This window comes from Pelophylax lessonae (assembly GCF_965119305.1).
Source record: "Pelophylax lessonae genome assembly, chromosome: 12".
In the NCBI taxonomy this organism is placed as follows: Eukaryota; Metazoa; Chordata; class Amphibia; order Anura; family Ranidae; genus Pelophylax; species Pelophylax lessonae.
This window is the reverse complement of record NC_138779.1, coordinates 154317872-154330560: the sequence shown is the minus strand read 5'-3', so window position 1 is coordinate 154330560 and position 12689 is coordinate 154317872.

The following is a 12689-nucleotide window of genomic DNA, read 5'->3' as shown; positions in this document are numbered from 1 at the left end:
GGTAGGCAGACCCAGTAAGGTTGGTCGCCGATGCTCCTTGGAGACTTTCTCTCAGGGAAGATCTGTTGTCTCAAGGTCCAATCTTCCATCCTGCTTTAGAGTCGCTGGCTTTAACGGCATGGCTGTTGAAAGCCAGGTGTTAAGAGATAGAGGTATTTCTGACTCTGTAATTCCTATGCTGTTGAAGGCTAGGAAGTCGACTTCTAGCAAGATATATCATCATACGTGGAAATCGTATCTTTCATGGTGTGAATCACTGAAGGTGCACCTTGCTTGTTTTCGATAGCTAGGGTCTATGCCTTACTGCAGAAAGGAGTTGAACAGCGGTTGACTTTGGGCACTATCAAAGGCCAAGTGTTGGCTTTGGCTATATATTTCCAACGCCCGTTAGCTATGCATGCCTTGATTCGCACTTTTATTCAGGGAGTGTGCCATATGGCTCCTCCGAGAAGGTCCCCGCTACCTCCATGGGACCTAAATCTGGTATTATCTGTTCTTCAAAAGCCTCCTTTTGAGAACATTCAGGAGATTTCTCTGCTTTCTTTGTCCCAGAAGATTGCCTTCTTGGTGGCTATCACTTCCGCTCGCAGAATATCTGAACGGGCGGTGTTGTCCTACCGCTCACCTTTTCTGGTGATACACAGGGATAAAGTGGTACTTCGTCCTATTCAGTCGTTTCTTCCTAAGGTTGTTTCTGATTTTCATCTGAACAAAGACATTGTGTTGCCTTCACTCTGCCCTAAGCCCAAACATTCTGTTTGGAAGTGGTTCGGGCAATCAGGATCTATCTGGAGAACACTGAATCTTTTAGAAAATCAGACAATCTTTTTATCCTTACCAAAGGATCTCGTAAGGGATTTGCTGCATCTGCGGCAACCATATCCAGATTGATCAGGCAGATGGTAGTTCAGGCTTATTCACTAAAGGGTCAGGTTCCTCCTTTCCCGGTGAAGGCACATTCTACAAGAGCATCCTGGGCTTTTCGCCATCAGGCGTCGGTGCTGCAAGGCGGCAACTTGGTCGTCTGTGCATACGTTTACAAAATTCTACAACGTAGATGTGTTGGCCTCTTTGGATGCTTCCTTTGGCAGCAAGGTTTTGCAAGATGCTGTTTAACCACTTTACCACCGGAGGATTTTGCTGTCTTACGTCTGGGCCACTTTTTGCGATTCGGCACTGTGCGACTTTAACTGACAATTGCGCGGTCATGCAACGCCGTAGCCAAACGAAATTTACGTCCTTTTTTTCCCACAAACAGAGCTTTCTTTTGGTGGTATTTGATCACCTGTTCGATTTTTACTTTTTGCGCTATAAACAAAAAAAGAGCGACAATTTTGAAAAAATAACAATATTTTTCACATTTTTTTATATGAAATTCCCCCAAACAAAATGTAAAAATCAAAATTTTTTAACATTTTAGGGCAATTTGTTTTCTGCTACATATTTTTCTTAAAAAAAATTGCAATAAGCGTATTTTTATTGGTTTGCGCAAAAGTTATTGCGTTTACTAACTAAGGGAAAGATTTCTGTCGCTTTTGGTGTTTTTTTTTTTAACGAGTAATGGCGACGATCTGCGATTTTTTTTTTTTGCGGGACTGCGACATTGCGGCGGACAGATCGGACCCTTGACTGACATTTTTGACACTTTTGGGGTTACCAGTGACATTACTAAAGTTATCAGTGCTATAAATATGCACTGTTACTGTAAAAATGACACTGGCAAGGAAAGGGTTAATTTTATTGGAGAGGGAGGGGTTAATGTATGCCTGGTGCTTACTGACATGTGTGGCGGGAGATGACTGAGTGACACAGGGACAGATCGCATGTTCAGCTATGCTGAACCCTGCAATCTGTCACTGCCTGTCACTTAGGAGATCCGCCCGCTTGTGTTTACACAAGCAAGGGGATCTCCACACTAGATCCCCGACGATCGGGGAAGAGCAGCGGCGATCGCCGCTGCTCCTCCCCTGGCCCGACTCCCGCTGTGACTGAATACAGTGGGAGCGAGCCTCCGGCCGAGAAGGGGGAGTGTCTGCCGACGTAGGTCTACGTCGTCAGACCTACAAGAACCACTTTGCCGCAGTGCAGCTCTAGTGAGCAGACGGCAATTGGTTAAAGAGAACAGTTTTTTTGTTTCTCTTTGAGGGTGTATTGTGTTTTCAGGATGAGCTCCAGTTATTCCTGGTTGAGCTCCATGTTACCTGGTTGGCTAAGTTTAGCCTTTGGGGAGTTACATTTCCATTTGCGTTGTCTTCTCACCCCTCATGTATATACTGCTTTGGGACATTCCTATAGTCTCTGACTAGATGGAGCTGTGTCTCTCGATGAACGATAGAGAAAACTGGATTTTTGTAAGAACTTCTTGTAAAATAATTTTCTCTGAAGTTCATCGTCAGACGCAGCACCTGCCCCTCTACTCTACTAATATGAATGGGGTGAATGGGGGTTTTTCTATTCTAAACACTGTTTGCAACTAAACTGTTTGATGATAGAAGGGTGTGTGGGGTTATGCCTGCAGGGACAGCCCCCAAAGGTGTGGTTAAGCTTTTTTTCCTGCCTAGTGCCTATTCCTGATAGGAGGAGCATAACCCTATAGTCTCTGACTAGATGGAGCTGCATCTGTCGATTAACTTCAGAGAAAAAGATTTTCCAAGAAGTTTTTACAAAAATCCATTTTTTTTCCAAACATTTTCCACATTTTTTCGTTTATATCAGAAAAAAAAAGTGGTAAACAAGTATTACCAAAAGAAAGCTCTATTTGTGCGAAAAAAATATTTACATTTTAATTATGTACAGTGTTACATGACTGAGCAATTTCCAGTTAAAGTAGCACAGTGCTGAATAGCAAAAAATGCTCTGGTTATAAAGGGGGTAAAACCTTCCGGAGGTCAAGTGGTTAAAATAAATAAATAAACAATGTTCCACAATGTGAAACCAATGTCAAACAGTTATACGGATTTAACCTCAGTCGCAATGATTATCTTAATGAACTGTGCCATGACAATGGCATGACATATTTACATACACTATATTGCCAAATGTATTGGGATTAGCGGTATTCCCGAGTGTGGCTCTGGGTTAAATTTCAGTGCCAAAAGCGGTAACCCCGAGCAGGGCTGGCCCAAGACATTGTGCTGCCTGGGTCAGAGAATGAAATGCTGCCCCCCCCAAAAAAAAAAAATTCACGCCCTCCAAGATGCCCCCACATTCTATAGGACTATGAAAGCAGTCAGAGGAGTGTGAGTGTGTACGGAGTGACAGCAGGAGCAGGACAGAGCAGTAGACACTGGGCAGATGAGCGCACCAGGCTTTCTACTGTCTATAGTGCCACAGTGCCCTGCAGGGCTGCGGGCATGGTACATGAGAATGCAGTGCTGCGGGCATAGTACAGGAGAATGCAGTGCTGCGGGGATGGTACAGGAGAATGCAGGGCTGCGGGCATGGTACAGGAGAATGCAGGGCTGCGGGCATGGTACAGGAGAATGCAGTGCTGCGGGCATGGTACAGAAGAAGGCAGGGCTGCAGGCATGGTACAGGAGAATGCAGGGCTGCGGGCATGTTACAGGAGAATGCAAGGCTGCGGGCATGGTACAGGAGAATGCGGGGCTGTGGGCATGGTACAGGAGAATGCGGGGCTGCGGGTATGGTACAGGAGAATGCGGGGCTGCGGGCATGGTACAGGAGAATGCGGGGCTGTCGGCATGGTACAGGAGAATGCGGGGCTGTGGGCGTGGTACAGGAGAATGCAAGGCTGCGAGCATGGTACAGGAGAATGCAAGGCTGCGGGCATGGTACAGGAGAAAGCAGGGCTGCGGGCATGGTACGGGAGAATGCAGGGCTGCGGGCATGGTATGGGAGAATGCGGGGCTGTGGGCATGGTGCGGGAGAATGCGGGTCTGCAGGCATGGTGCAGGAGAATGCAGGTCTGCGGGCATGGTACATGATAATGCGGGGCTGCGGACATGGTACAGGAGAATGCGGGGCTGCGGGCATGGTACGGGAGAATGCGGGGTAGCGGGCATTGTACAGGAGAATGCAAGGCTGCGGGCATGGTATAGGAGAATGTGGGGCTGCGGACATGGTACAGGAGAATGCGGGGCTGCGGGTATGGTACAGGAGAATGCGGGGCTGCGGGCATGGTACAGGAGAATGCGGGGCTGTTGGCATGATACAGGAGAATGCGGGGCTGTGGGCATAGTACAGGAGAATGCAAGGCTGCGGGCATGGTACAGGAGAATGCAAGGCTGCGTGCATGGTACAGGAGAATGCAGGGCTGCGGGCATGGTACAGGAGAATGCAAGGCTGTGGGCATGTTACAGGAGAAAGCGGGGCTGCGGGCATGGTACGGGAGAATGTGGGGCTGCGGGCATGGTACGGGAGAATGCGGGGCTGCGGGCATGGTACGGGAGAATGCGGGTCTGCGGGCATTGTGCAGGAGAATGCGGGGCTGCAGGCATGGTACATGAGAATGCGGGGCTGCGGACATGGTACAGGAGAATGCGGGGCTGCAGGCATGGTACAGGAGAATGCGGGGCTACGGGCATGGTACAGGAGAATGAAGGGCTGTGGGCATGGTGTATGAGAATGCAGGGCTGTGGGCATGGTACAGGAGACGGACATGGTACAAGAGAATGCGGGGCTGTGGGCATACTACAGAAGATGCAGTGCTGTGGGCATGTACCATGCCCGCAGCACTGCATCTTCTGTAGTATGCCTGCAGCCCCGCATAATGACAGGTAGTGTGCAGTCTCACTTACCTGTTCCTAAAAGGCGCTTTAGAATTTAAAAATGGCGCAGCCCGGCGGCACGCGTCAGAACGTCCGCGGCTGGCCTGACATGCACACTGCGCATGCGCCGCGGCCTATTTTTGCGATAGGCTTAGAAGAGAAGAGGCGGCCGGGGGCCGCCCCTCTCTAAGTGCCGCCTGGGACCCATGGTAGGGCCGGCCCTGACCCCGAGCCACAGTCGGGGTACCGCTAGGAAGATCGCTGGATCCTGGAAGAGAGGGTACTCACCTTGTCCCCGGGATCCGGCGATGTATCCCAGCGGTGTGCTGCGGCCGGATCTTCCTCCCGATGCTCTGTGCCCCGGCTTCTATCTCCAGCGAAGTAACGCTCGCAGGGGGATGGAACCGGCGGCAAATTCAAATAGTAAAACACACCAAACACACTGATACATTACTAAATAAAATAAATGCACATTAGTTTGCCCCCCAGTGCCCTTTCCTGCAGTTTTACTGTACTTATATATATATATATATATATATATATATATATATATATATATATACACAGTGCCTTGCGAAAGTATTCGGCCCCCTTGAACTTTCCGACCTTTTGCCACATTTCAGGCTTCAAACATAAAGATATCAAACTGTAATTTTTTGTGAAGAATCAACAACAAGTGGGACACAATCATGAAGTGGAACGAAATTTATTGGATATTTCAAACTTTTTTAACAAATAAAAAACTGAAAAATTGGGCGTGCAAAATGATTCAGCCCCCTTAAGTTAATACTTTGTAGCGCCACCTTTTGCTGCGATTACAGCTGTAAGTCGCTTGGGGTATGTCTCTATCAGTTTTGCACATCGAGAGACTGACATTTTTGCCCATTCCTCCTTGCAAAACAGCTCAAGCTCAGTGAGGTTGGATGAAGAGCGTTTGTGAACAGCAGTTTTCAGTTCTTTCCACAGATTCTCGATTGGATTCAGGTCTGGACTTTGACTTGGCCATTCTAACACCTGGATATGTTTATTTGTGAACCATTCCATTGTAGATTTTGCTCTATGTTTTGGATCATTGTCTTGTTGGAAGACAAATCTCCCTCCCAGTCTCAGGTCTTTTGCAGACTCCATCAGGTTTTCTTCCAGAATGGTCCTGTATTTGGCTCCATCCATCTTCCCGTCAATTTTAACCATCTTCCCTGTCCCTGCTGAAGAAAAGCAGGCCCAAACCATGATGCTGCCACCACCATGTTTGACAGTGGGGATGGTGTGTTCAGGGTGATGAGCTGTGTTGCTTTTGCGCCAAACATAAAGTTTTGCATTGTTGCCAAAAAGTTCGATTTTGGTTTCATCTGACCAAAGCACCTTCTTCCACATGTTTGGTGTGTCTCCCCGGTGGCTTATGGCAAACATTAAATGACACTTTTTATGGATATCTTTAAGAAATGGCTTTCTTCTTGCCACTCTTCCATAAAGGCCAGATTTGTGCAGTATAGGACTGATTGTTGTCCTATGGACAGAGTCTCCCACCTCAGCTGTAGATCTCTGCAGTTCATCCAGAGTGATCATGGGCCTCTTGGCTGCATCTCTGATCAGTCTTCTCCTTGTATGAGCTGAAAGTTTAGAGGGACGGCCAGGTCTTCGTAGATTTGCAGTGGCCTGATACTCCTTCCATTTCAATATTATCACTTGCACAGTGCTCCTTGGGATGTTTAAAGCTTGGGAAATCTTTTTGTATCCAAATCCGGCTTTAAACTTCTCCACAACAGTATCTCGGACCTGCCTAGTGTGTTCCTTGTTCTTCATGATGCTCTCTGCGCTTTAAACGGACCTCTGAGACTATCACAGTGCAGGTGCATTTATACGGAGACTTGATTACACACAGGTGGATTCTATTTATCATCATTAGTCATTTAGGTCAACATTGGATCATTCAGAGATCCTCACTGAACTTCTGGAGAGAGTTTGCTGCACTGAAAGTAAAGGGGCTGAATAATTTTGCACGCCCAATTTTTCAGTTTTTTTATTTGTTAACAAAGTTTGAAATATCCAATAAATTTCGTTCCACTTCATGATTGTGTCCCACTTGTTGTTGATTCTTCACAAAACATTACAGTTTTATATCTTTATGTTTGAAGCCTGAAATGTGACAAAAGGTCACAAAGTTCAAGGGGGCAGAATACTTTCGCAAGGCACTGTAGCTTACAATGCAAACTGAATAATGCGCCAGAGGCTCCAGATGGAGGGTATTGCCAGAAATGGGTGTTTTTTCAAAGCCTGAAAATTCTTGAAGTATTTCAAGCTTGTTTTTTTACAGATGCACCAAGCAACTGCTGAAATTGTGTATATTGCCCAAAAAGGATGTTTTTTTACTAACACAATATGACAGCATTATATAACGCTTGAATTCTACATGTACAGATGCAGCAAGGGCTGTAAAATTGTGGATTTTAGCCCAAAAAAAGGGTGTTTTCAAAAACCAAGGAAATTATAGCTATATAGCTTAAAATGCACACTGAATAATGCTGCAGAGGCCAAAAAAGGGTGTCAAAAATTTCACAAAAGCACATATGCAGTGCTGGTGCACTGAGCTTGCATAAAATGACCCCCCACCCCCCTCACCCAACCCCCACCGCCGCCCACCTAACTAACAGACGGATAAAAGTAATTTTTCTCTGTCACTGGGCTCAGGGCACGGTAGAAAGATTGTGCACTGCACCCACACAACAAAATCTAAGTAGATTGCAAGCTTACTGAGTTCTGATTAAAGAATAAAGCATCCAGGTGTCCTCTCAACTCTTATTCTGTCCACTCCACTCCTATTCTCTCCCTCAAAGCAGCAGCCGCAGCCGCAGCCTTTCCCTACACTAGATATAGGAGAGTGACGTGCGGCGCTACGTGACTCCAGCTTATATAGAGGCTGGGTCACATGCTGCACTGGCCAATCACAGCCATGCCATTAGTAGGCATGGCTGTGATGGCTTCTAAGGGCACACGAGTTAAACGCTTGTTGATTGGCTGCCCTGCAGCTTTTTTTAACGCGCCATTAAATTGCCGAACACCGAACTCGATACCGAACATACAGAAAAATGTTCAGGTTTGGGTACCAAAAACCCTAAAGTCCGGTACGAACCCAAACTTTACAGTTCAGGTTCGCTCAACCCTACTGGTGTCTTTTTTCAATCTTGCCAACTATGTAACTATGTAACAATACTCTCCTACTGATACTCTTGTCACAAATGACAGCTCTCTTACACTGCTGGAATGAAAACACAGTTCCAAGGAGCCTCCGTAGTGTCATTGACCAAATATGTCCATTGAATATATGTGTTTAGTGACATCACTCAGGTTCCTCAGCGCCGTGTTTACATTCCAGCAGTGGCTAGGAACTGTCATTTGCCATGGGAGTACAAGCAGAAGATGATTATTGTGGCGTGGCTCATTGTGTGTTTTTCAGTCTACATTGTGAGACATTGTGTGTTTTTAACCACTTCAATACTGGGCACTTTCATCCCCTTCCTTCTCTAGCCAGTTTTCAGCTTTTAGTTCTGTTGCACTTTGAATGACAATTGCACAGCGATGTTACACTACTGCCCCCTTAAGGACTGCTGGATTTTTCACACCTTCAGGTCCCCCTGGATTACCGTTAGAAACTTTGACATTCAAGTCTATCACTTTACTTCTTGGCTCAGTCATTTATTAGTCCAGGGGTATGTAGTTGTTTTGTGTTTTATTTATAAGTTAGGGATGGGAGAAGAGAATAGTATGATGCTCCAGATTAACTATGCACAAGACGTTGGAGTACATCTATCTCTTAATACAGCGATGGGGGTGCGCTGATAATCAGGGTGCTGAGAAGCAGTGTAAACAATATACCGACAGCCTTGCAAGGTATCTGTTGTTCTTTTCTAACACAGAGCATGAGGAAAGGACTGACAATGACTGGCAAGTCTGTTAACATGTGTTCAGCTGTGATTGAACACAGCTGATTTCATGGCAAAGGGCCACTGTGATTGGCCCTTTACCATGATCCGTGATCAGCTGTGTTCGAAGGACACAGCTGTCACAGAGCATGCTTGTTGCGCGTTGCAGCTGTATGCACTACTAGTTGTCATTTTGGCTATAGTGTGGTCGAGAAGTGGTTAATAAGGAATTTTGTCTAAAGAACTCCCCACCAATATTGAGGGTATGTGGACTGGTATATATGAGGGGAAGGGATGGGGAAGGGGGGTGGAGACTTGCTGATCCTTTCTTTCCTGGCCAGGCAGCATACTTGGACAAAGGTCCAGTATGGATTTTGGGCTAGACCCTAGGCTGTTTTTTTTTTTTCATGAGGTCCCCCTCCATACCAGACCCATATCCACTGAAGTAAGTATGCATCCCACCCCACCTGAACTATACCAGGCCACATACCCTTAACATTGTAAAGGATATCTTACAAGTGAGGGTTTTTATTGGAATCTAGAAGCCCTTTTTAAAAAAGTAAAATAGTAGGAAAAAAACACCCATGAGCAGAATATTTAAAAATTGCAGCTTTCCTTGTTTAAACACTCCTGGACTTCCCGATGTGTATTTACGTCACTACTTTGACGTTAAATACCAAGGTTACGGCCATAATCTAGGTATTTCTCTATGCGCCCGGTGGTCCTCTTTCATATAAAAGTGGTCCCAGAGGCGGATTCGCCATGGGATCACTTTTATGGGCGGCGGGAGAGGTGCCCGCCGCTTCCTGGTCGTTTTCCCCACTTACCGGATCCTTTTACATTACAGAAAAAAATTGGGCTAACGTTACTGTTTTCTTATTTTTCATTTCAAAAAAGTGTGTTTTTTCCCAAAGAATTGCATTTGTAAGACCGCGCGCAAATACGATGTGACATAAAGTAGTGCAACGATCCCCATTTTATTCTCTAGGGTCTCTGCTAAAATATAATATATATATATATATATATATATATATATATATATATTGTTTGGGGGTTCTAAGTAATTTTCAAGCAAAAAATACTGTTTTTACCTTGTAAACAACAAGTGTCAGAAATAGGCCAGGTCCTTAAGTGGTTAGATGCTCTATTCTTTACCTTCAAGGATTGGCATACTGTAATTACCCTGTCTGTACTGTGAAGCCGAATCTTCATCATCAATTGTAACTAGATTTAAGCTTTGTCCTAAGAAAGGGTTAAAGATGCAAAGACTTGGCCTCTTGCATTGTATGTTAACATAGTTGCCAACATTTGAATAAAAATTTCCAGGGACACTTTGCAGCACAGCTATCAATTACTTACCACATCCACTTCCCTGAAGCTCCACTCACTCCACATAATTATTCTCCGCCTACTTGTCATCAGATTATAGGGTCTACTCAATAAAGAGAGAATTACAGGAAATTTAAAAGGGAGGTGCACATATAATGAATGATATAACTGACACAGAAAAAAAGAGGTTTAAGGATTGTAAGAGGTGCATGAAAGTCAGCCAGCCCCCAGTCTGATGTACTCACCCTCCAGTCTGTCACCAACCAAATAAAACCTGTCTTTTGGTACAAAGAACAGGGGTTTAGTTGACACACATTTGCAAATGCATGTGAAAGCTGCAGAGCCACTTCACGGCACCCTGTTTAAATCTGCAGTCCTACACTCTCAATTTAGTGTCCTCACTCTGGAGGCACATGGCCACTAATGGGTGGATGGGGGACAGGTGAGAGGGAGACAGCCCAACCTCCCCCAACCCATCCCCATACACGACTGGCTGTTGTCTCAAAGACTCAAATAATTAGGTTATAACCATGGTGCAAACTGGAAAAGACCAGCTGAAAAGCATTACACCTCCATCCCCTTGGTGGATGCAGTATATAGATAGGAAGGGATTTTATGTATGGGGCATGGCCTGTAAAGCACACTGCCTTTGAAATCCCTAATTTCCTTTTTGGGACTTTATATGAGACAAGCAGGTCATGCTATTGGTCTCCATCCCTGTCTACGGAAAACACTAAGGCCAAATCAAAACTGCATCCACCAAAAACGCACGAAAATCGCACGGTGGGACTTTAATTTGAGGCACCAAGCTGTGAGCAAGGCGTCTCCATCCCTGGTTGCTTAAACATATTGGACTAGGTGAGACAACAGCCAGTCGTGCATGGGGATGGGTTGGGGGAGGTTGGGCTGTCTCCCTCTCACCTGTCCCCCATCCACCCATTAGCGGCCATGTGCCTCCAGAGTGAGGACACTAAATTGAGAGTGTAGGACTGCAGATTTAAACAGGGTGCCGTGAAGTGGCTCTGCAGCTTTCACATGCGTTTGCAAATGTGTGTCAACTAAACCCCTGTTCTTTGTACCAAGAGACAGGTTTTATTTGGTTGGTGACAGACTGGAGGGTGAGTACATCAGACTGGGGGCTGGCTGACTTTCATGCACCTCTTACAATCCTTAAACCTCTTTTTTTCTTGATATAGGGATGGAGACGCCGGGCAACACCAGCTTGGGTCTCATCTAAAGTCCCACCTAGTCCAATATGTTTAATCATAACTGACACATGCTCTTCGAAAACACTTTGGTTACATTTGCCCTCCCTTAAGGCTGAAATTGTAATTTAAAATGGTTCTTTCAAGAAGGTAATAGTGGGATACTCCAGTTTGAACTTTTCACATTAGCTGAGGACTTCTATCTCTAAGCCTTCTAAGTTGATTGGCAGCAGCTAGGCTGCTTAATCCACACTACCACAAGTGTTAAGTCTCTTGCTCTTCACTTCCTAGCAAAACAACTTAGTGGATGATGGCTTAACTTACCTTCAGGACACTCTTACTCCCGGCCGCCCATAGGGGGGGGGGACCGTTCCTCTTGTAGGGGGCCTGAGAAGACAGGGGCCTGGACAGGGAGGAGGATTGGCAAGGCAGGGTGGGAGCACAGAAACAATGCACTGTGTGTGTCTCTGCTTTCAGCACATGAAAGCTGGTTTCTCTCTACCTTCCGTCGGCTGGAAGGAGAGACACGCAGTGCATGTTTTCTGTGCTCCCACCCTGACGTGCCGATCCTCCTCCTAAATAGGCATGTGCACCCCATGAGCTTTTAGGTCAGGCTGGAATCTGGGGACAGTACTCCAGGGTCAGAGCTCAGCAGGGTAGCAGTGTTGGGTGGCCTCCAAAGGTCAGCAGCAGCCGGTCAGACACGCACTGTCTCCACACTGATCCCTCTGCTCTCTGCCTAGCCTGTCCTCTTCTCCCTCCCCGATCCTAGGGGACAGCCAATAGGAGCATGGGGGCAGGGACATCAACTGTCACTCACCCTGTACAAAGAGAGGAGGGGGCAGGCCAGACACTATCACTCTGGCTGTATGGAGAAAAGAGGGGGGAGGGGACCAGGGGCTAATTACTCAGCTTTTATGGAGAGCAGAAGGCAGGTTGTCAATGCACAGGAATGCCACTGAGCTGGTGAGTGCTACAGGGTCCATATACATCAGTACAGAGGGACCCTATACATCCCTATCTATTACTATAGAGGGCTGAAGAGATTATTATGAGGGTTTACATATATTATTTTAAAGGAGCCAAACATATATGGTTCAGGGGGAATGGGGTTCATATATTATAAATGGGGTTCTACACTAATGCAATAGGCTGCACACACCTACTGTATGGGCCCACATCTGATTCTCCCCCCCCCCCCCCCGTGTGCCCAGGCTCCCCCTCCATAGAACTGATGGTTTTCCTATCCCGCCAAGCACTGCGGGAACCCAGAGGGATGTGTCAGGACTGAGAGCGGGGAAGGGGCCAGTAAATATATAATTTACCGGCCCCTTCCTTTTCTGAATGGACACAGTAAGCAATTGGTGCTGATCACTCCTGCGTTCATTGATAACTGAACATAGTAAACTGTGTCTACTATGCTTCAGTTTATGAATGAACAGGAGCCTCTGTGTCCTGTTCATTTATCTTCAGTACAACTGAGGCTACAGGGAAAGGAATTGTAAAAT